General features: G+C 37.5%; 1 long non-coding RNA gene across 1 annotated transcript in view; it reads left to right on the top strand.

The window, feature by feature from the left end:
- LOC130242106 (uncharacterized) overlaps positions 1–26,484 on the top strand; it is a 207,746-nt gene that overhangs the window by 142,161 nt on the left and 39,101 nt on the right. The gene's annotated exons all lie outside the window — the stretch shown is intronic.

A 26,484-nucleotide genomic window follows, 5' to 3' on the forward strand; every position in this document is an offset into this window, starting at 1 on the left:
AGCGGGCAAGACAAAACCAAAAGCTAAAAAATAAAACAAACAAGTAAATAACAGGGTGAGAATGTGGTAAAATCTTAAAACATGGTAAAAATCAAGCTAGGGCTTTTTTTTTCTGGATTGCTTTTTAAAACGCTGTCGGTTGGGTTTAGGGAAGTGGGTTGGTGCTGGTCAATCTGCGTTTGAAAACACTATTGGTTGGGTTTAGGGAAGAAGGATGGTGGTTCAGTCAGTCAGTTGACAGCGGCCTCTGGTGGATTACATGAGAACAGCAAACGCTAATAGCACTCATGAGAGAAATTTAAGATCTCAAAAAGCATACACAGCGGCCTGCAGAAATCTGCTAAAAACCTAGCTCCTGGGACATATTTGGCACTCTCCAGAAATGTATACTGGGGTACATATTAATAATGATCCTCAGTTAATATTTGTAACACTCAAATGTAATTAATTTCATATTCCACGACTAGTGATTTGATGGTTTTTATCCTTAAAAACAAGAGCAAATATATTGTATGCTAGCAACCATCGACAGTTTTAGCACCTGTCCTTCATGTTTATTTTTAACCAGCAACCTGGAACTAAAATAGATATCAAGAACCCCTAAAATCACTTTTATGCCTCCAAAGAACACTTGCTAAAAATTCCTCAACATGAAGCATTTAGTTTTTTCCTCGGTCAGAGAGGCGACTGATCGTGTGCTGAGTGAGTGTCATCACCGACTTGAAGATATTTGGCGATTGTGTCTAAATTGCCTCAGTCTGCACTGTACATCAGACCTAAGAGTGACAGTAAGATGTGAAGCTCTTTGCTCTTTTATAGCAGCGGTTGCAGTCTCAAAGAGCCGTGCGCTTGTAAGCGAAAGACTATAGTTACACTGTCAAGGGGTCTGAACTCTCTTTACCTCTCTCTGTCTTTATTCTGTTCCCACAACTGGTGTAATTTTCCTTCAAACACAATATTCCAGTCTCTTTCTTTCTCGCGGTGTGTTCGGTCCTCCCGCACATGCATTTAATGTTTCCTCTGACAGCTCAACAGTATATCTTATTTCACTCTCCTTATCTCTGTCATTCATTCCAGCTGCCTCTGCTCTTTATTTCTCAGTTTCAACGTCTCTCTCTCTCTCAATCTCTGTTTCTCTCAGTCCTCAACATAGTAATTTCCTTCAAGTCACTCTTAACAATAGTTCCACTCTCTTTCCCTTTCAGTATGATATACAGCCTATCCGCCACATGTCTCTTTCACTCTATATATTAAAAGCTCTGTCTCTATATTAACGGCTGTGATGTTGCACAGTGTTTTACAGGCATGTTGCACAGGATATGAGACTTCATTTTTTTCTCTCTCTCTCTATCGTCTCTTCTGCCTTTGTCAGACTTGTATGGTTTTTATTTGGTGTCTCCTCAACGACGCAACCCGGAGGTCACAAAAACAATATCTTTCATATCCTGAGGATTTCTGAGCTGTCCTTTCGGTGAATGCTTGGCCACTTTTGAATCCTCTGCGGCTTCAAATTCAGTTCATTTGCACACGTGTGGGTGAGATTTATCAAAAATACTGTTCAAACTGGGGTTTGGAAAATAGTCATTTTAAATAAAAGCCATTCATCTTTGTTTTGCTCTTACATGGTTCACTTCAAAAATGATTTTACTCTTTTTAGACTTTGCTACAGTATGGGCTTGGGGTAATATGGCCAAAAATATGTTCACAGTATATTTTTCTTCTCCTACAATATTGATATTTGTTTCAGTGTGTATTGACTGTAATTATTAATATGGTGTAAAATTAGTTCTATATGTTTATTCAACACTGAGAGCTGATGTTGATTTATCTATGTATATGCAGACTGTAAAAAATGCAGTTTTCTGTATTTTGTGATTCATGTTTTTATTTTGCCTCCTTTGTTTATGCTTTTAAATTGCATTATATGAGCTTGATCTTTCTTCCAACAACTTCTAACCTTGAAAAGCTTGAAAAAGTGACCTTTAATGACATTTTTAATGGTGAAAGTGATATATTGTCTGGGTTGGTGTTGTAAATTATGGTACAAAAACCTTGTTGCAAACTGGCAGTACATTTTCTGTTATTTATTTCTCTCTATATATATTTATAATTTTATTTGAAACTACTAAAATGTCAATAAAGTCACTTTGTTAAACTGGAGAGTTGTATTTTTAACATCGAAAGTTGACAGAGCAGAGCTCAAGGTCCCATAATGCAATTCACAACCGTAAATACAGAACACTTGCGAATTACAAAATATGGAAACTATTAATTAACAGATATTTAACTTATTTGTTCATAATCAAACTCCGTATGGTAAAGCTATATTTTAATTTACTTCCCTATCAATCATTTTCCTTAAATTATCTGTTTTCCATTTTTATCATGGGTTCTTTTTCATGTTTTAAAACTACTGTACACTACCTGAGAAAAGTCCTGTCGCATATCCAAGTTTTAGAAACAACAAATTATAAAAAAGAAAGGCAAAGGCCAAAATAAACGATTATCATGCCTTGATTTTTAATTATTTAATTAGGACAGTAAGGTCTGACTTTACTTAGACAAAAGTCTTGTCACTTAACAGAAATAATGTACAGTATAGAATATAAAGTCAAGGTGCAGTGGAAAAATAATTAATATTGTGTATGACTCCCATGAGCTTAGAGGACTGCATCCATAATCTCTGCAATGACTCAAATAACTCATTAATAAGTCATCTGGTATGGCAAAGAAAGCATTCTTGCAGGACTCCCAGAGTTCATCAAGATTCTTTGGATTCATCTTTAATGCCTCCTCCTTCATCTTACACCAGACATTCTCAATAATGTTCATGTCTGGTGACTGGGCTGGCCAATTCTCGAGCATCTTGACCTTCTTTGCTCTCAGGACATTTAATGTGGAGGCTGAAGTATGAGAAGGAGCTCTATCCTGCTGCCCTCTCCTGTGGTTTGTAATGTAATGGGCAGCACAAATGTCTGGATACCTTAGGCTGTTGATGTTGCCATATACTCCGCAGATCTCTCGCACGCCCTCATACTGAATGTAACCCCAAACCATGAATTTCCTTAAGCAAACTGACTGATATTTGATAGAATCTTACGTCCATGCGGATTCCATTAGGTCCAATAAGACATGCGTTTTTGCATCAAATCAAATGTAAACATAACAAATATTTCTAACAAAACATTGTACTTTATTTTTGATACTCAAATAAGATGCTCCACAACAAGACTATATATATTATAAAAGCTCTTATCATTTGGTATCAGTGGGTGTATGGTCATAGATCTAAATAAAATGTAAATTCGGGGTGGCACGGTGGCTCAGTGGTTATCACTGTCACCTCACAGCAAGAAGGTTGCTAGTTCAAGTCCCAGCTGGGTCAGTTTGCAGTTCTGTGTGTTATGTTCTCCCCGTGTTCACGTGGGTGTCCTACAAGTGCTCCAGTCACAGTCCAAACACATGCACTATAGGTGAATTGAATAAATGAAATTGGCCATAGTGTATGAGTGTGTGTATGAATGAGTGTGTGGGTGTTTCTCAGTACTAAGTTGTGGCTGGAAAGACATCTGCTGCGTAAAACAAATGCTGGATTAGTTGGCGGTTCATTCCACTGTGGCGACCTCTGAAATAGAGACTAAGCTGAAGGAAAAGGAATGAATAAATAAATGTATTTACATTAATTTATTCATTCCTTTCCTTCAGCTTAGTCTCTATTTCAGAGATCGCCACAGTGGAATGAACCGCCACAAAGCTTGTGACTAGTAAAACAGTTGAGTTATTAGTTATTGAATAAAATAAGTAATTGAGTATAATTTCTGTCCAGCTAAGCCTAAATAATGACCAAATAATTTAAGCCGGTTCATAGAGAAGAAGAAAAATCTGATGTACATGAAGATCACAAAACATATGTCAGGATTTCCAATGAGAATGATTTCCATCTTAATTTATGGTCTGCTTCTGGCACAAAGCTATCATGTGTCTTCAGAACACTATATATAGAGCATATGGACTGCAGTCATTGCAATTACAAAGAGAAAAAAACACCCATTGAAATTTCTCCATTTCTGCTCCACAGAAGAAGGAAGTCATTCTGATTTGGAGCGACATATTGGATCGTAAATGGTGACACAATTTAAATTTTGTGACCTGTTCCTTTTATCGTGTGTGTGTGTGTGTCTTTATGCTTCAATGCCTTGACCAGGCTGTAGCGGCCTGTGCCAGTTGAGCTTCCACATAACCTTAGGTCTGTAGGGAGATCCTTGTCTTTCATGTGCCCTTCCACCAATGTCCTGGTAAAGTAGGTCATGTAAAAAAAACACCCACACACCTCTCTAACTTTGAACCAGGAGAGAGAAACACCAGGTGTGAACAGGGTCAGCGTTGAGACATCAGATGAAAGGCCAAAAAGATCCGATTTTGTATTGGATCATGATATAGTGCTGGTTAACTTGAACATTTACAGAAATGTGGATGTACATTATAGTATAGTACAGTTAGCAAGACTAGCACCTATAGTAATGCTGCTTAGACCTAAGGGCAGATTTTCGTTCTACATAAGACATTTTACTCTATAAACATGTTTGTGCTTTCTGTAGGCTGGATTTACACTGAGGATCTTGATGGTCAACTCTGATTTTGAGACTGTATCCGATTTAGTTGATGACCTGCTTAAATCATCTTTTAAAAGTGACTCGTATCCGATGTCGGCATTTACACTGTACATGACAAAGGCATGTGTATGACAGCAGGCGCTAATTGACAGTTAATTAAGATCGATCTTTTCTCCATCCTGTATTTAATCTGTTCACTGTTTTTCTTTTTTCTTGACAAGTTGTTTTGCTTTAGATTATGAGAAAAAAATTCTCATTTAATCAAGGCTTTTTTTTAACTAGTAGGTATTTTAATGTCATGTCCATGATGTGATTTATGCATGCTAAGTATCCTCTAGTTTTCCCATTGGTTTATATTATTTTACGTGGCGAATGTTGATCTCTCTCGTTAACATGCTTAAACGCATTAACTTGTGCTGCATGACAGTTGCGCTTGTAAGTGTCAGAGTTGACGTCATTCACTACCATTTTTAAATGACGCGTGACTCGCATTGACAGGTGAAAATCCGATCTACCTGCAGAAATGAGGGCACGTATCCAAGTCATATCAGATAAATTTCTACATATGAACGAGGCCTGAATCTGATTTGAGTAAATTTGAATCAATGTGATTTTTTTTTTCCTGCTTACATGTACATGGGCCATATTCGATCCGTGCCACATGGGAGAAAAAAGTCTGAGACCCTTGAGCCATGCAGTGTAAATGTAGCCTTAAAGTGATCAGTTTTCAACTATGAGATTAAACATGACATTTGGAGAGATGCAAACCATATGACTCCTTCCAGAATTGTGGTACATTTCAAGTGTTTTCCATTCGTTTTTCTTAATCTCGAATGACACCACTTCATTATTTACTGCAGTGGTTCTCAAACTTTTAAGCCAGCGACCCCCAATGTAAGATCGTCAAGAACACGCGACCACCCACTACCAAAGCATATACACACATTACAAATAACTTCTTTTAAGCTGTTCACAGTATTTTAACTATATTTACTACACATTAGATTAATTTTGGCTCACCTTTAAATGGGTACTGTTGACATTAGAGCAAGTGAATCCATACTTACGTCCTGATATTTCTGACGTTTCCTACTTTACTCTGATGGGGTCTTGCTCTTATGCTTAGACAAAGTAGACGGTTCCAATGACTCAGACTCAAACTGTCCACAGTTTTCTCAGCATTTTTAGATTTGCGAATTACAAATGTATCCATCTCTGCAGTTGCCGTTTTCACATCCAGATGCGTGCTGTAGTGATAACTAGCGAGTCAGTCACTGCACAGTTATGATGTTCCATTGACTTTTTTTAAACACTAATCAGTAATATATTTTTAAAAATCTGAAAATATTTGTTTGTAGCTTTCACTTGCAATAGCTAAAAATATCTACTTTACTCACTGAAATGTACACAATTTTTACATCACTCTCACGACATCTTGAAATTATTCTGCGAGTAGTAATCTCCCCCGGTTTGAAAACCACTGATTTACAGTAAACTGAATCCATTAGTAATGTGAAATAATGCAACTAATTGTTATTGCTAAACTTTTTGAGGCACTAAGTGTGTTGACAGTAACAGAGTTGACCATTTCTACCATTTTATGCTTTAGCTAGATGCTAACCTCAGTCAAGACACAACATGGCATGTCTGAAAAACAGAATTTAATGTGTTTTTGTCATGGTTTTTAAAATATGAAAGATTCACTTAAATATCTCAATAACAGAGTTGACAGATCATGAATCTACAATTTGTGTATTCTAAACATTTTGAACATATTATTAAGAGTAGAATAATGACATGCCTCAGTGCCTTCGCAGGAAGGTGATGTGACGCTCTCCACATGTAGCGAAACTGTAGAGCGAAACAGACGGCAAAATGGGAAAATGTAAGTTTGCGTACTCCTGGTTGGAAGCTTTGTTTCTTCCACCCACCAAATTGATTGACAGCTATGTATTAACATGTCTCCGTAGGGTAACACTTTATTTTGATGGTCCAGTTGAGTATTAGTAGACTGTCTGCTTAATATCTGTTGATATGCTCCTTCAAAAGACATTTAACTGACTATAAGAAACTTTGCAAGTACATGTCAACTTACACTAACCCTAACCTCAACCCCAACTCTAAACCCAACATAACAGTCTACTTATAATTTAATGAGAATTAGTTGACATGTACTTGCATTGTAACAAACGGACCATCAAAATAAAGTGTGACCCTCCGTAGTAACCCATATAATCATATCAACAATAAAGGACGTGCGCAAAGCAACTGGCAATAAAAGATCTGTTCAGCTCTCTGTGATCATCAATCATCATCAAATGTGATCAAGAATGAGTCTCTTAAATTTAAAACATTTTTAAAACAGTGCATGTTTGTAACAAAGTAAGTTAAATATGGTAAGATCGCTGTAATTCATCATCCCAGCCGCATATCAGTACAATTAGAAAAGAAAACAATCCCGGTTTGTGGACGTTAAATCAGGTTTATTTTGTATTAACATAACAGATATCCATTCAGCAGTGGAGATTAACTTGTTTCCTGTCATATTTGCCGTGTAAAAACGGTGCAAAGTTAAACGTTCATGCTATGTGTGTACGCATGCATGCGAGCGATCTTTATAACAACATTGTGTGTGACTCATCATTGCAGAAAGGCTTGAATTAACTCCACACAAATACATCAAATAATCATTGGGAAAGTTCTTACTGTAGTATTTCTCACAAACATTACGTGAGATCTGCTTCCTTCATGTCTGTCACTGTGGTGTTTATCTGCTAAGCTGTGGCGGAGATTGAGGCACCCTCTGATAGGCATGTGGGAACGGTAAGCGGGGAGAACTAGCATTAAAGGCACAGGCAACAAAAACAGCTACATTGTGTTCAGAGACGAAAATTCTAATATTCTGAAAGCTATAATAAATAATCTGAAGGGTGTTTTGAGCTGAAACTTTACAGACACACTCTGGAGACACAAAAGACTTATTTTAAACCTGGAAAAGGGGTCAAATAGGTGCCATTTGACTTATTAAAATATAAATAATAATATACCAAACTAAATTGTATTTTATTTTTATGTTTTTAATAGTAAGTAAACTAAAATTTCGTAAAAATGAAAAAAAAAAAAAAAGGAAAGTGGCAAAGTCATTTAAAACAACAATTAACGCTGCACTGTGATTACTTCAGTGTTTCCCAACCCTGTTCCTGGAGGCACACCAACAGTACATATTTTGGATGTCTCCCTTTTCTGACCTATTAACTTCAGGTGTTGGAGTCTCTTCTGATGTTATGATAAGTTGATTCAGGTGTGTTTAATTAGGGAGAGGTTGAAAATGTGTACTGTTGGTGTGCCTTCAGGAACAGGGTATCTACTGTTATCTATTAACTATTATCACACTTAATTTAATCCTAGTATAATAATAGTATGTTTTTTCTCAGAAAAGAATAGATCAAATTAATCATGACGCATTATAATGTATTAATTATCCATATGAATTTTAAAGTCAAACTGCTATATTCAGTACATTTACTTTCTGAGCAAAACTCATGAGGCCCAAATGAGTTTCTGTTCTGTTATTGTGCTGTTTTTGGCAGTCTCTTTAGATTTACCACCAGAAACAACTGCACAGAAAACAGACAGATGACCCTGCTTCACCTTTTCAGTGCTAGAATGCTTTTTGACAGGCCAGAGAGGTTTTAAAGACGTCACCCCGACCCTTCAAGCTTGAGGTGAGCTCAAAAAGCCCAAGCTCTGGAAACGGACAAGGTTGTTTCGAGTCTCCCATGCTTCCAGTAGCAAGACAGCTTGGCTTACACGTCGGTGTTGGATGGCGATGCTGATGTGAGAGCAGCATGTGGAGTACTGTGTGAATTATCTTATTACCGAAACGCTGTAGGATGAAATCACTGGGCTCAGGCAGGGGGAAGAAAAAGCCCAGCTGACAGCCATATAGAAAGAGTCCAGAGCCCCCCAGCCGGCAGCCGGGACATCACCATCTGGAGCGAGGCCTACACGCCATGCTGGGCCTGTCAGAAAGACGGAGCTCTTTTCACAACACACTTTTGTCCGCGTTCTCTCTTTCCTTCGCAGAAGCTCTCACTATCCAGCCGAGTGTTCGCAGTCGTCTTCTCTACAAAAGCCCTCCCACTGCACTGGATTGTTTTGTTCACCGGCAGGAGGGAGGAACCGGATGGACATCACTCATCCGGGATTGTACAAAATAGTTAACGAGTACAATGGGTAAATTTAAAGTAATCCCTTGATGGCTATCGACGTCCTTTGGGTGTTAAATCCAGGTTGAGTGTTGAGGAATACACTGAAAAAAAAATATTCATAGGATTAAGTGGTTGCAAACAATCTATAAAAGCTTTAAACAAACACATAAAATTTTGTAATGTTCAACCTAATTTGTTTGTTTAAATTCAGCCCTTAGAAATTGTTTGCAACCACTTACCTTAATATAAAATGGAGTAAATCCAGTGAATCTTTCTTTCTGTGTATTTCATTGAGGGTTTTTAACCAAAACGTCAAACAGTTAAAAAGATAGTTCACTCATTTCCTCACTATTTTACTCAGCCTCAAGTGATTTGACTTTTTTTTCCTTTTGTTGAACAAAAAAAGAGATATTTTGACAAAAGCTGAAAGCCTGTAATTGACTTCCATAGTATTAAAAGCAAATGTATAAGTTAACGGTTACAGGTTTCAAAATATCAGAAATTTTCAGTTTTTTGTGATCGCTTTTAGATAAAAAAAAAATTTCAGAGCTTTTTGGGCTGGTTTTATTGTGTCAGCTTTTCTACCAGTCAATTTGATGACATTTTCAGGATATTTGGAACTCTTTTGGTAGTTTTGTTAGTTAGACCTAGCTAAACATATGGTAGCCGAGAGAGCTTAACGTGCTGCAATTTAAGAAAACGTGCAATTACAAAAATGCCAGCAAATTAGGAAAACATCTTCATGTTTGAAAGCACATGTGCTGCAAATTGCCACAACGCAAACACATTTTTAAAAAACTTGCTGCATTTTCACACAACGCAAACAAATTAATAAAACGCTGCTTTTTCACACAGTGCAAACAATTTATGAAAACGTGCTGCATTTTCACACAACGCAAACAAATTAATAAAGCGCTGCTTTTTTACACAGTGCAAACAATTTATGACAACATGCCACATTTTCTCACAACACAAACAATTTTCAAAAACACACTGCATTTTCTCACAACGCTTTCAAATAGCACTGAACTCAACGGAAATGTTTCAAGGAGACTCTAAAACATGACAGACCCGGCTATTTAGGATAAATAAATAAATAAATAAATAAAAAGGCGAATAAATACTAAAGACAAGAGAATCGGGATATAAAAATAAATAAACAAAAAAACTCCACTTTCAAAGATCACCACCAACTTCACTGAGTAATAGTCATGGGACAGCGGCGTCCGTCATGTTTTTGGGTCCCCTTGAAGCATTTCTGTTGTGTTTTGTTCTTTTTGTGTTGTGAGAAAATGCAGCGCGTTTTCTTAAATTGTTTGTGCTGTGAGAAAATGCAGTGCGTTTTTTATGGGTATGCGTGTGAGGATTTAGAGCAGGTATGCTGTCATACGGATGAAGATTTTTTCTAAATTTGCTGGTGTTTTTCTTAAATTGCTTTACTTTGGTTAAGCTTTCTCGGCCATCGTATAAACACCATCTGACACTAACTAGAAATCCAGGGTGGGCGACCATCTTATACCTGTTAATGTGTTGTATAATATCAATGACGACTTCAGTAAAATGTCAAAATTATGAGTAATTTAGGATTGTTTTGGTAAATATCTTTAGCATTTTAGGCTAATAAATGGTCAATATCAGCAAAACATTGGCTTGGCAAGGCTGGGAGGTAATCCTAAACCAAATTAAACAATCTTATTTTAGTTTAAAACTACTTGCTTCAGATTTTTGTGGAATTACAAATGTATGTGTGCTTACGCTAATATTTTAGCATTCTAGGCTGGCTAAATCATCTAATTCAGCTTAGCCAGCATGGAAGACCATCTTAAATCAAATAAAACCATCTTAGATTAGTTTAAACCTTAAGAATATGGTAGTGAAACTGCCAAGAAATTTATGTTTACGATAATGTATTTAGAATTATAGGCCGCTCAAAATTGTGTAAACCAGCTAAAACAAGCTTGGTTAGCATGTGAGACTATTCTAGCTACTTAGTAAACAATTTTACAGCTGTTTAAAAACTAATTTCAGATAGTATTATGAAGACCAAAGGGAATAAATGTATGTTCTTTGCTTTAAATGTGTCTTGCACCCTTTTCCAGACATTGTAACCACCGTGTTGACCTTTTATCCATAGGTTATCATTAAAACAAAACAAAAAAAAAGTAAATTAGCATTGATTGTTGTCAGTAACACACAAATTAACCAACAGGATTGGTAATTGTTTTTCTTAGAGTGCCTGTTAAATGGTTTAAACCAGTTAACTACCAGCTCTGCCAAGCTGGAAGACCATCTTATCCAACAAACCATTCAGCCAACTGCAAACGGATGTAAAACTCACTTCTAATGGCGCAAACGAAGCCAGCGACCAAATGAAGAGTAATTCGGACATTTATGTTTTTGGATAGGTTGACAATATTAGCTATACACTGGACAGTAGCCTCCAGATGTCAGACGTATGGGGTGACATCTGTTTAGATTGTCTCCAGGCGATTCTGCACTAGAAAATACATGATGGTGCCAAGAAGACTGTCAGGCTAATGATCTGTGTGTTTTGCTTTTGTTTGGCTTCTTTCAGTCTGGTTAACTGTGCAGTATTAATAACGATTATTTACATTAATCTGCGGATATTCTACCTTGCGACGGAGTTTGACAACTTGTCACCAACATTCCTGAAACTGGTGTGTCCCTAAAACGTGTTCTCATTAGTGTGTGCTGCCTGGATGAGGCTAAGCTAGCATGCCATCCAGGGAAATTAGCCTGGTAGCATACCAGACACAGTGGTTTATTTATTTTTAAGCTGACTGCTAAAGTCTGAGAGGGGTATCCCTCAGTGACTCGGTAAACAAACCGGACGAGGGAAGAGATAGTTGGAGGATAGAGCCAAGGGTAGCCGTTCACCTCCATGCCAGAGGCAGATAGAAGGAGAAGTGAAAGCTAACAAATCCCCTCGTGATCCGAAAGCACACTTGTACGTGGAGGATGTAAAGATCTGACCTGGCTGTGCAGGAAAAGTCTCCTGTTGATGCTTATTCACTGGACTTCCTAAATTCGCTCTGCCCGTAATGCAGGTTTTGAACTCAAGGGGTGAAGTCTAGAGCAGTGTAGCTAAGCAGACCTGTCAACTCTTTCAGCTGGATTGGCTGTATTTGTTGTTGTGCTCTTCCCGAACAACCACTGAACGTGGCTCAAGGAAAAAAAAAAAACCTCTGAGGGCCTCATTTGGGAAACTTCCTTGACTCTTATTTCAGCTCTCAATTTCATTCTTTCTTTAAGTGATAATTGAATAAGCTATCGCCATGTAATCAATTAAGAGCTTGATCCCGGCCTCAGAGAGCAGCGATTAATTGGCTTGTGCCAATGAGAGCCCAGGAGATCAAGCTTGAGGTATTAACAAAGATGAGGTTTCGGAGGTCATTTGCAGGTTTTTCTTTATTGCGTTGATTGCAGAATTGCTCGAGAGTGACTGGGACTTTTAGTGTAGTGTCAATGAATGAAGTAGCTGAAGAAAAGTCTGCACACTCTCAAATCAAAAAGCGAGAGACAGTTAACAAGCAATTTACTGACTTCACTTTTTGTTCACATGTTGACTATTAGCTATGTTTCCATCCACCTATTTTTATGTCCATTTTGGATATGCGCATCGAAAAACAGTTGATGGAAATGCCAAGATGCACATACATTTTGAAAATGTGCTTAAAAAACAAGCGCATAACTGAGTAGGATAAAATTTTATTGGATAAGAAAAAATATGCATAAACTATGATGAAAACAAATTCCAGCATGCACATTAAAAAAGTCATGTGATTTTATTATAAATGATAAAAGGCTGACCACATTGTAAATCATCTGAAATGTTGTTTTGGTCATTCTAAAATGCCATAACTATTGCAGTATTAGTGTTAATATATTATAAATTCAGATAACTCCAGAACTGTCAAGAGCGTGTACAGTATGTTCCATGTCCCATGCCTTAAAACGTCACCATGCATTTATTGTATCATGGCATTTGTCTTCTGAGGTGTAAGTAATTTTATTAAATAAAGAAAATATTGATGCAGCTTCTCCTACCGTAGTAAATTTTATTTTTAATTAAAAAATTTTGCGCCAGTTAATCAGGAAGTGAAGATTTTGTTCTCTTTGACTAATTGGATTGAAATGCTGCTTTATTCACACATCTTTTATGCGGTATTCCAGTCTTGCGCATAAAGTAAGTATATATATATATATATATATATATATATATATATATATATATATATATATATAAGGGGTTGCACCGACTGGTCGACTTTAATCAGGTTACACACAAATGTGGGTTTACTGAATGAAACTGCCCTTGCATTATTGAAATTAATGTTATTTTTTTTTATGTCAGCGTCAACGATTCATGTGAACTTTAAATAATAAAAAACAGGTGTTAGATTGCGCCATGCAATTGTCCTTGAGCAGATGATAGCGATCGCGTTTACGCAACAGTGAAAAAAAATGTGATTGGCGGTTGTCCTCTGTGATGCATTGACGCTGACATGTTTTGTGAGTAAACTGTGAAACGCACCAAAACCATCAATTACGCAGCTGCGGAGGTGTAGCAAACTACGTGTAAACATCATCCCAGGTGAGCGCGGTGAAGATACTCGCAGTGAGAGGAGATTTTCGCTAACCAAGTCGAGCAGTAACCGTGAAAAAGGTGCTACTTTAGCAAGATTTTGAGCAGCTTTTTAACGCGAACTTTCATAACAGTAAAATCTGTGCTTAAAATCGGCAATGAAATTATCTTTCATGCATTATGTTGTTATGAAATAACTTACCGTAAATTGATGGCCGATGCACTGTGTGCTGACGATGTATGCATTATTTTTACACTAAATATATCTCTTATTGTTACATTTTAGTAGTACGAGCCCTGATCAATGTGTTGACTGCATTTATTTTGCACTAAATTAGCCCATGCTAATGTTACACTAATGAACAGTGTTGACAATGCATAAGTTTTGCACTAAAATTAGTCATTAGAATTGTTAAATTGTTTTTGCAATGTTAGGGCCAGACAGAATCTGCGGATTTTTTTTGCTATTTCTGCGCAGAATTTTGTAAAAAAATCTGTGGATTTATGTGATTTTTGGGAGTATCTAACGAAAAATTTAATATATTAAATAAAAAAATAAAACCTTTAATCTAATTAGATCCAGTTATTTGGTAAACAAAGCAAGTCTCTCATATAATATATCTACTGAAGGACAGAAAATATTACTTCACAAGCTTAATTGAAAATAAATCAAATGAACACTTTTATATTAGTCAATAATATTACTGAAATTAATTAAAAACGGAATAAATATAAATTTAAACAAGTAAATACATAGTCAATGATGGGTTAAAAATCTGCACAAATCTGCGGATTTCTGCGCACGCAGTTTCCATATGGACCTAGTTATTAGCTGTCGTTCAACCCCTTGTATATATATATATATATATATTTTTTTTTTTTTTTTTTATAATTTTTGTATATATATGTATATATATATATATATATATATATATATATATATATATATATATATATATATATATATATATATATACATATATACATACACACACACACACACAATTTTAATAAAAAATATTGAAAATAAAGAAAAAAAAATTATACAAATAAAAAATAGAATAATATGATAAACAACTCATGCACTAATGTAGTCTGTCAAAAATAGAAAATCAGAGGGGAAAAATAGGTCCACCAGGTTGTCTCCATCTTTGATCTCATTTTGCATAAAGCTTCCCCAGACCACCAGCCTTTGACAGTCCGAACAAGCATCCGGAAAATTCCACACCGCCTGCAGTCACTACTGCTTTGTAACCTGCGAGCGGTGAATGAGGTATTGGAGGGGAAAAAAACCTTCATCGATCTCTCCTCACCTGCTTTTTTTTTCTCCCCCTCACTTTTCCGCTCCATCCTCTAAAAACATGTCTTTTTCACTCAGTTGACTTCCATTCAAAGCCAGCCAGCGATGGTGAATGCTTGACTAGGTTGCTTTGCCCCAGCAACCCCCTGGGTTCTGGGCAGTGGCCTGAAAGGAGCCTGAAGCTGCAGCCGAATGGAGAGCCAGAGCAGGCAGGGGGCTAATAGCGGTGGATGGGATTGTCTTCACAGTTTGGGAGGGGTGGGGGACGGGAGCAGAGAGAGAGAGAGAGTTGAGGGCCTGAACCATCTGCTTTTGTGGTGGTGAGCATCAAAGCCAGGAGGAGCACGGCGGGAGATCTCCTTTCACCGGGGACACATTGCATATGGGCCTCATATTTCTCCAGGATGGCATCCTGCAGACCTTTGGGAGCCCATCGTAGACCTTTTATTCTCTTTTTCTTTGCACTCTAAAAGCCAAATAGGTGTGAAAAGACAGGAATTCCCTTTTATTTACCCTGGGAATTTAGATAATAGATGAGTTTGTTTGACCCAACAGACCCTGAACGGCGAATGCTCCTCTCTTGCTAATTTTAGGCGGTTTAGCCGAGTTTTTTTGCTTTATTTTTTTGTTAGTCGAGTGAAATTAAAAATGGGTCACTGCATGGCTCCAAAAAAAAAAACATGCTCAGAGGATGATTAATTATTAAAGTGACTAATACTACATTTGCCTCAGAGCGCTTGTGACTTTAATCCATGGCAGGGGCACAACTACCAGTATTCCGCTCCCCATTTGCGAATCCCTCCCTCACTGTCACCCCCCCCCCCCCCCTTTATTCTTTTTTTTTCAGTGTATATCCCTCAAGCTAAATTCAATTTCAGATTCAATTAGCTTTATTGGCATGACCAAGATACATATTTGAACTGCCAAAGTTGTATCACTCTGCTGTGTCAGTCCCTTCTCGCTCGTGTTCTTGCAGTCGGTCTTTCATCTCTCGCCTCCATAGAGTGCTGCGTAAGATCTCTGGAGCTACTGCTATGTTTGCATTACTGTAGCTGTCGTGGCCATTTTGACAACACTCCATCTAATAATGTTGGCACTGTATGTCTATGAAAAGGCACTTGATGTGGAAAGCATTGTCCCATGTCTGGATTCTCTTTGGGATCGAGGAGTAGGGATAATAGTATGATGGATTTATTTTTTTGATATTACTTCACAGAATTTTGTAAAAAATGTAAATTAAAATATCCGCAGAATGAATTTGAGATTATAGTGACTAAAAATTGAACACGTGAATTAACAATATATTAACTTTTTAACTTTTATTTTAGGTTTTACAATGTGAATCTAATTAAAATCAATTGTTTGGTAAACAAAGTAAGACTCTCATATAATAGATCTACTAAAATACAGAAAAATGCATGTACAAACTGTATTGTACGTAGAGGTGTAACGAATCACGGTTGCATCCGTATGCATCACAACCCACAGTACGGAACACACATGACCTGCAGATTAATAACTTTTTTTTGAACTTGTAGGTTAATCCGACTAAGAAACGACTAAAAACGCAACTGTTTAGTCTCCACTTTCATTCCTAATCTGCAACTGCCTCTCTGGCTATACCACTAACTATGCCCTCTCTCTCTCTCTCTCTCTCTCTCTCTCTCTCTCTCTCTCTCTCTCTCTCTCTCTCTCTCTCTCTCTCTCTCTCTCTCTCAAAAAAAAAAAAAAAATTCTCTACTAATGTTTTGCTTCTTAGACTTTTACACACCTTAAACTTGTCTATAGCACTTGTTCACTGCTGCTCTTATAGTTGTGTAAATTGCTTCCTTGTCCTCATTTGTAAGTCGCTTTGAATAAAAGCGTCTGCTAAATGACTAAATGTAAAATGTAAATGTAATCCAACATTTATAACAGTTGCAGAGAGATCGCCTCCCGCGTCATTTAAATCACGTGTATGAAAGCGTTTTGGATTCCTTGTAAAATATAATGATGACGGAAAAAGTTGTGGGGGGGACCTAAATGCTTTTCTTAGGTTATTAATTAAAGATGTTTTCTGTCATTGTTTGTTTAGCGTACATTAATGCATTCATTGTTAAGCTGCACAATTTAACATTAAAAGATTGTGATCTCAATTGAAACCCGCGCAACATGAACGATAAATGAGAATGATTTGCATATTTTATTAATCCTTCGAAGCGCTGCATACAAATCTGTGTTTGATCAAGAGAGATTCAGTTTAACACCTTTTCAGTTAGTTACAAGCAAGTAAATAACACAGAAGTACTGGGAGAACAGTCTATAGTTCAGATAAAAAGACTGATGTTTATGGTAGATTAAAATCACAGTTTAAAGGAACGTGAATGTTGCAGCAATTACATTGTGTTACCAACGGGTGGTGATAAACAACCATCAAAATTATGTCACTGAATAGGTTTTCTAAAATGATCCACCTTTTAAGAGTTCACACTCAGCTGATGATTGTTATTAAGCTAGTTTGGCATGCTGTCCCGGGAGAGAGCCCTGAGCTCATGAGATCCTCGAGCCCGGGGCTCCCTCCCATTTGTAGGGCGAGAGGGGAGTTTGAGCTCAGGTAGCCCTCGAGAACATCCCCCCCCCCCCCCCCACCACCACACCGCACTGATGCTGCTTAAGGATTGCTGAGGTGGTGTGTCAGTCAGTTGACAGCGGCCTCTTGTGAATTAATGCGAGAACAGCAGCCGCAAATGGCACTCGCAAGAGAAATTTGAGATCCCAAAAAGTGTACACAGCGACCTCTGGTGGATTTGTGAAAACAAAAATACCTTCTGTGACGTATTTGGCGCTCTCCAGAAATGTATACAGGGGTATGTATTCAGAATGAACCTGGGTTGAATTTTTTTTTAATCACACTTGATAAAAAGAGTCCGCTGAAACACTTTTATTGACATTCTACCTTTCTACGTGTCATCAGAAGGAGAAAGCCCCGCCCATTAGTGATGATCTCTCCCTCATTACCATAGGACATTTGTCGTGTTTTTTGAATCTGTCACTATGCTGACACGTAGGCATTTGTAGCTCCGCCCTCTTTTGAAAAGAGCACAATCCCATTTGAATTTAAAGCAACAGTCACCAAAATGGCACAATTAGAATCAAAGCCTAAAAAGGACAGTTTTAAAAAGTTTTTTCATCTTGTAAAGATGAAGATTTTCATCTTGTAAAAAGAGGCATAATCAGTCTATATTTATAAAACTTACATAATACTCAATGATGGGCTAAATAACTTGCGAAAATCTGCGGGCGAAGGTTCCATGTGCACCTAGTTATATACTTTCAAACGTCTTTGGGACCCCAAGTAAAATAAAGGATATGAAATATTATCCAGAAATGCAAGTAAAAAAGTTTGCTAATGTTACACCATGATCTGATCGTGTGCTGGTCCAACTTTATATTTTATGCCTGATGTTTATATCAGGAATAAGCATCCAGTTGCATGGAATTTATCCTTATCCTTAACCGCACATCTATATCAACACATAATGGTCTGTTGTTCATGAGTTTGCGAGCATGATTTAAACAAGCAGTGCTTATGGCTTCATGCTTGCTTTGTGCTATATACATATCATAATGCATATCTAGCGGTGCCCCATTTCTTTTCACCCCAACCCCATGCCACCCCTTTGGGATTGGGCCTTTGGGAAGTGGCTTAATTCAAATGCCTGACTTTATATTAGATGATGACAAGGGATTGGTAAGCAAAGAAATTGTATGATCTTCAGATTTGTTGTGGGCAGGTCATTTCTTGGCAGCAATATTCGCTTTTCTATCTAGTATAACTAATGTTGAAACGTGAATGTGGTATAACTAATGTTGAGATAATGTGGTTTTTGGCTTCTTGTGGTTGCAGTTGTGTATTTATTCAGGCATTCGTTAAGGATTTTTTTCTGCTTTGCATCCTGCACCTTATAAATCCAAATGAAGACGCATTTGCTTAACTACTAATGTATTATTTTCTAACAAATCGACAATAAGTCACTCACTCACTATCTGTTGGCTTAGTCCCTGATTTATCAGGGTTCGCCACAGTGGAATGAACCACCAATTAATCTGTCATATGTTTTACGGGATGGATGCCACTAGGGCTGCACGGTATTTTAGCCACTAAACTGTCAAAACGTAAAATAGTTACTTTTCCTTGTGCGATCAGGCTGGTAAAATAAAACGTCATTATTATTATTATTGTTGATTTTATTATATTTATTATTTTTGTAATTTTTTCTTATTATTTTTATTGTTTATTGATTTATTTGTTTTTATTTATAATTTATTTATTTATTTGTTTTCTTTCTCTCTTTTTGCCTCATTTGACTTGAAGTTCTACATAAAGTGAGAAATATGATCAAATATGAATGGAGTACCTTTCTAAGTAAATATTTAATATACAAAAAGGAAAAATTCTGTTCCATGTGGTCAATGTAGATAAATTATTAATTGATTGAATTTACAGAAAGGGAACTATGTTGTGATATATTGTTATAAGGAAATGATATTTTGTCGTATCGCCCAGGTCTATGCTGAATAATAAACGGCACATAATAATAATATTAGGTAAATCAATCTACATATAACTCACAAAACATTGGAGCGATATACACATGCTCTCTCATTCAACCCCAAATAATGTCAGGCTACAGCACCTAGGATGTTAAAATTCAGCTTTCTCTGTCAAGTTTCCCTCAATACACCTGATTCTCAATTCTTGTATTTTCTCCACTCCTGCTCCTTCAATCATTCTCCTGTTTTTTTCTTTCCTCATTCAGCTTCTCTCCTCCCTATCAGCTGCTCTTTCTGTCTCCATTTTTGTGTCATTAACTTTGGAAATGGCTGTGGTTAGTGGGAACAGGGCAGAAAGGGAGGGAGAAAGAGAAGGGCGGGTGAAAAGGAACGGCGAGAATCATTAGTTAAATATTATCCAGTCTGTTCCATTAAAGCTGCATGCTTTTGAGCGCATGGAGACAATAGAACATGTGGAACCCTTCTACCCGCCCAACACACACACACACACACACACACACACACACACACACACACTTTGAGTCATGCAGGTCTTCATGGCTCACAGTAGCACCACAGATGGCTAACCTCTAATGACACTTAATGATACTGACAGGCAAAGAGAGAGAGAGAGAGAGAGAGACAGGTAAAATGCGCTTTAACAAAGAGATCCGCACTGGAAGGTACAGCATGGGTAGCTGGTTTTGAAGTAGATAGTGAACATCAGACTGAAGGAATGGCATTTACTGAAGCGTCAGGTCAAAATGGGAAAATTTGCTTATCTGGAACAACTTGATGTACTGTAATTCACATAATGTCATATAGGCAAACTCGAAAAGAAAGAAGCGAATGCTGTTTTGAGAACAAACAAGCATCAGCCAGATGCTGCATTTAGAAAAAAAGCCCAGGTGAGATATTTTTAAAGAAGAATTTCCCCGAAACAATTAAAACCCTCCTGAAGGGAGAGGTAGCATCCGAGGGGTATTGTTAAGGCTAATTGTGGACAATTAAAATAATTATACGAACCATCCGTATCTCCTTTTCATCAATGGCTGGAGAGTTGCTTGAAACGACTACCCCATTTAACCCTCGAGACTCTGAGGTGCGCATATGGTGTAGTTAACTTCTTTTGTTCGCTGTAGGTGGGAACCAAACGAGCGTCATTTGCCTCATAATCTCCATGGCTACTGTACATTCGTCAATACACCAAGCTTCTTTTTTAAAGCCGTTCTCAGTCATAACACCATCACAACACCATTTTGAAATCCTGCGTTTACTATGTTGTGATAAAAGCGAGAAGGATTTGTTTAGGAAACGAAGTTGAGTTTTTCAGTAACAATTTACTTGTAGGGGTGTTCATAAGTCTGTCATGATAGCTTTAGAATCATGATACGGGTATAATATGTTCTGAATGTGAAAGGAATTTGGAAAAGGAACTGTCATTAAGTGTCAATCGCTCATTTATGTTGTGTTAATGGCAAAAATTTACATCGAGATGTTTTTGTCATGACAACTTGACATAAACACATACACTACCTGACAAAAGTCTTGTCACCTATCCAAGTTTTAGGAACAACAAATAATAACCTGACTTATAGTTGATCATGTGGTATCAGAAGGGGCTTATATGAAAGGCAAAGGCCTCTAGATTACGCTTATTTTACCAAAATAAAATATGATCATGCCTTGATTTTTAATTATTTCATTAGGACAGTAAGGTCTGACTTTTCTTAGACAAAAGTCTTGTCACTTAACAGAAATAATGTACAGTATAGAATATAAAGTCATAGTGCAGTGGAAAAAGAATTACTATTGTGTATGACTCCCATGAGCTTGGAGGACTGCATCCATACATCTCTGCTATGACTCAAATAACTTATTAATAAGTTAGCTGAAATGGCAAAGAAAGCGTTCTTGCAGGACTCCCAGAGTTCATCAAGATTCTTTGGATTCATCTTCAACACCTCCTCCTCCATCTTACCCCAGACATGCTCAATAATGTTCATGTCTGGTGACTGGGCTGGCCAATCCTGGAGCACCTTAACCGTCTTTGCTTTCAGGAACTTTGATGTGGAGGCTGAAGTATGAGAAGAAGCGCTATCCTGCTGAAGAATTTGCCCTCCTCTGTGGTTTGTAATGTAATGGGCAGCACAAATGTCTGGAAACCTCAGGCTGTTGATGTTGCCATATACTCTGCAGATCTCTCACACGCCCTACACTAAATGTAACCCCAAACCATAATTATTCCTTCACCAAACTGATTTCTTTGAGAATCTCGGGTTCATGTGGGTTCCAGTAGGTCTTCCGCAGTATTTGTGATGATTGGGATGCAGTTTAACAGATGCTTCATCAGAAAAATCTACCTTCTGCCTCTTTTCCAAATGATCAACTAGAAGTCAAGTTATTAATTGTTACTCTTACAACTCGGATCGATGACAAGACTTTTGTCAGGTTGTGTATATCCTTTCTTTTGTCTGTCATGACAACTTGACGTTACTAATACATAACTTGTCATAAATCTGTTATAAACATGATTGTTATGAGGCCATTGTAATTGTCATGAATATTTTTCTGATCACTTTTTTTCAGTGAAACAAAATTTATTTGCCATTTAAAGTCTTTTAGTGGGGTGGCACGGTGGCTCAGTGGTAAGCACTGTCGCCTCACAGCTAGAAGGTTGCTGGTTCGAGACCTGCCTGGGCCAGTTGGCATTTCAGTGTTGAGTTTGCATGTTCTCCCCGTGTTGGCGTGGGTTTTCTCTGGGTCCTCTGGTTTCCCCCTCAATCCAAAAACATACCGTATAGGTGAATTGAATAAACTAAAAATTGTCTGTAATGTATGAGAGTGTGTAAACAAGAGAATGTATGGGTGTTTCCCAGTACTGGGTTGCAGCTGGAATGTCATCCGCTGTGTAAAACATATGCTGGAATAGTTGGCGGTTGATTCTGCTGTGGCGATCTCTGAAATTGAGACTAAGCCGAAGGAAAATTAATGAATTAAGTCAAAGTGGTCAAAGTTTTATAACAGCGTCATTAATGGTTAATGACATTTAATGACACTTTCATGACATATTCAATTTATTCCAAAGGTTTATATCAAGAAAAATATTACTGAAACTTTTATAATATTCATGACACCGTTATAACGGCTTCATGATAGTTATGTTTATGCCAGATTTATGATTTATTATCAAGTTGTCCTGACAAAGACAGGTTATGTTGTATTTGTTTATGTAAATGACGAAATTTTAAACAATGTCACATTTGCTTTTAAAGCGACATAACTGAGGTAATGACACTTAATGACAGTTGTCATAACCATTACCAGGTAGCAAAAAAATCAGGCCCAGACTGGCACAGCAGGCATTTACCTGGCTTTGGCATACAGCATGTGGGGTGGCATCGCCTTTTTGGCACACAAGACTTGGGCCAGATGTCAAATGTAGTATTTTACCCAGAAGATAAAAACAGATATGTGGGACACGAAAGTTTTACCCACATTTAAAATACATTTTAATTATTTTTGAGTACAAAAGTTTAACTCTACCAATGATGTCACTTAGGGGAAAAAGCACGTCTATATCGCGCCTAAATCGCAATGCTTTATTGCAGTCTTGATGCACCAACATACAGTATCTGGCCCAGTTTTGGCCTAGTTATGGTTTAATAATGGCCTGTTTCCAGTGGTATGGTACGGTACAGTACGGGTCACCTTTATCAGGCTTGCTTTTCCACTGCCAAGAGGGTACTAATGGTGTATGGCAGAAAGTTTCATTCTCGATCAAGGAAATGTCAAAGTAAAGTTGTACGGGTCGTTCACATCATATGAGAAGCACTTCTCACAAAACAGATGCTTTATACACAAATACTTGTATGTAAATGTTCATTACCAACCTTTCTATGAACATGATTTGATTACAACTGCAAATCAATGATAGCCTACTGTAATGTCTGCAATTATATAAGATAAATAATTTAATGCAACATTTATGAACACATACAGACCCTCAAAGTCTCTGATATGTTACAAATTACAGAAAAACTACACACAGCATACATTTAGTCCTTATATGGGTTCAAAAACAACCCGCAACATACAGCCCAGTCAGTCAGTGCAAACCTCTCATCTGTAACTATTCTTCACCAGCACATGTAACATCTTGTTAGAAAGTAATTTCGTCATTCCGAGTTCATGATAGTCCTAAAGGTGATGATAATAGTTAAACATGGCAGCTTGTTCATGTTTTAGATTGCTGAAAGAATCGTTTGCCCCTTTGCTTTTTCCAGCTTCTCCTTTGTTTTTTCATGCGTCACTCTCGCGTTTGTCCGTTTCTGACAGGATAGGATGTAAGAAGCTCTTCATTAATCACGCGCAGATTATTATCATCAACTCAAGAAGTTGGTTATTTCAAATATAGATGCTCACTTGAGCTCTCTGGAGAAAGTGAAACCGCTCACGCTTGTAGACGGCCTCGTAAAACAACAACAATACACGACAGATTTTGTTCTTGGGTTTGTGGCTGTTCATCAAGAAGAAGACAAGGTTTGTTTGAGCTCAGGTTAACCATCGATCGTTGTTATATGTATATATTATTACGGTATAATGTCTCGGCTGTGTATTTAAAAATGGCGCTTCCTTTGTTTTTGTTCTCCTGCTTGTGTACATGCTAGTGACATTTCTCTGTAAACCAATAGCCTTCAGCTGTGCATCTAGCTCCGCCTTTTGTTACCCTTTTGTTGTGCTAGGTACCCTTCCGAAAGAGTACCCAAAAAGTGGCACGGTACAGTTCGTTTTTAGGTACCTTTTGGCAGTTTAAACGGCCCTAAAAGCATACCGTACCATACCACTCAGTGGAAACAGGCCATAACTCCCAGATATGGTCCATGTTTGGCCCTTGTCTGGAAGCCAGACTTGGTCCAGTAATGTACCATAATGCACTGTGGCATGTGGGCCTAGCAAAAGCTGATTTTGTGTGCCAGAGCTGGGCCAGAGACATTTTGCAATGTGGGATGCACTGATAAAAATGACGTTTCCTATTTGTTCAAACTTCTTATTTAAAATGAGCTGAAACAACACAATTGATTCTTTGGAAATTGTTTTATGTTAAATCCATTTACATTTGTAAAAAACTAGTAAGTGAACTTATTTCCTTCATGTTGTCGCAACACAAACCGATTGTGTGGAAGCCAGCATTTTTTACAGTGTACATAAAATCTCATTCATATTCATGATGTGCACCATGTCATAATTATAAAGGTTGTTATGAAAACCCCTTCAAGTACAATGCTACCCACTTTTCTTTTTATGCTGTGCTATAGCCAATAATAGTGCAGAGGTTCCATCTTTTCCAGAGACTTTAAGGTTTCAAAACTGCTGCGGTGCATGCACACACTCTCAAGCACAAAATCGCTAGGCTCATGCCCATTCACACTAATCGAACCGCAATCCCTCAGCCATCTGGCAGACATTCACCCGTACACACATGAACTCTCGCTCACACACACACACACACACACTCTCTGACACCCCAATCAATTAGTCTTAGGGTTGTGGAGGAATGTCGACCAGGCAACTCTGAGCTCACAGCATTCCATCTATCTCGCGCGCGCACACACACACACACACACACACGCACACACACACACACACACACACACACGCACACACACACACACATTGCACCTTATTGGCCTCACTATTAAGAATGAAATAAAGCAATCAAAGGCATTTAAACGAGAGCATGAGGCGGCAGGTAAAGCTTTGCTGAGAATGCATTCAGAAATATGTGAAGATAGAGAAAGGGAGAGACAGACTAACCAGAAATCATTATGTGAGGTTTGTGGTTTGTGTCTTAACGATGCTAAGTACATATGTGCTTATGTGGGCAGGTTTTGCAATCCATGTGGGGACAAAATTCCTAAAAGTGTCCCCGGGGAAAGAGCGAAGCCTGGGCTGAAATTCCTTGTGGAGAGATCTCATGATATAGACAGGTTTTCAGGGTGTGTTTCTGATTTATGATTAGGATTTCTAGTGTGTGTGGTTTGCTAGGGCAGGTTCATTTGAATAAGTGTGAACAACGCCATCTAAACTTTGGTGCGCAACAAATCAAGTAAAATCTGGGAAGATAGATCCTCAGTCAATTGAACTCTGGTGCAGTTCACCTGAGTTATGGATGAAAATGGACTAAAGGCATCTAATGATTCATAGGATGTGACCATGAAAAGGAAAGAATCCTCAAGCATGCCTGTTTTTTATTTTTTCATTATCACAATGTTGGCTATTAAAGTTCAATTCAAGTGTCAGAATTATGTCACCTTGGAGCTGACCTTCAATTGTGTTTATGACGGAGGAATTTTTCTTTTTTTTTTTTCATTTTTTTGATTGGCCTTTTTTAATTAGAAAAGAGAAAGAATGCGTGTGTGTGAGTTGATATTTCAAGCTGACACGCTACAGAAAATGATAGAAATATGTATATATTTGTGTGTTATTTTCAAGTCTAAAATACAGTAGTCAACATCTGAAATGGATCAAAACCTTTAATCAAAGTTGTCATAAAGCTATTGAATAACACCTATACTTTTACGATCCACTTCAAGTGTTGATTTCTGTATTTGCAGGTAAAACAATATTATTTAGCATTTAAGGTTACTATTAGAATAATTAATAATTTATAAATGTTAAAAGTTTTAGAGTTTAGAATGTAAATAAAGTCAGATTGTGTTCCAGCAGTCTGTGTGTCTATGCAGTCCATGAAGGTCCCCTGTAGGATAGGTAGGCTTCACCATGAGCTTCAGGTCCCCACTTGGCATGTGTTTTTTTTTTTGTTTTTTTTTTGTAAAAACTGATTTTTAGTTATATTATAAAAAAAAAGACCTTAAAATTATATTTTGTATGCGATTTTTGTTTTAATAAAATGAGCAGAAACCCTGGTTATAGTAACATAGACGTGTGTGTGTGTGTGTGTGTGTGTGTGTGTGTGTGTGTGTGTGTGTGTGTGTGTGCGTGTGCGTGTGCGTGTGCGTGTGTGTGTGTGTGCGCGTGTGTTGTTTGTATCTTAATGTATCTTATCTTAATGTAATGTTAATATTGACTGTGTATATGCCAGGGGTGCCCAAACTTTTGCATATGAATGGCAAAAAAAACAAATATAATTGAGAGCTGTTGGGCCGAAGGTAAATATACCAAACTACAGTTGAAGTGAGTTTTTTTTCTTTCTTTTTT

This window comes from Danio aesculapii, chromosome 15, assembly GCF_903798145.1.
Source record: "Danio aesculapii chromosome 15, fDanAes4.1, whole genome shotgun sequence".
Taxonomy (NCBI): domain Eukaryota; kingdom Metazoa; phylum Chordata; class Actinopteri; order Cypriniformes; family Danionidae; genus Danio; species Danio aesculapii.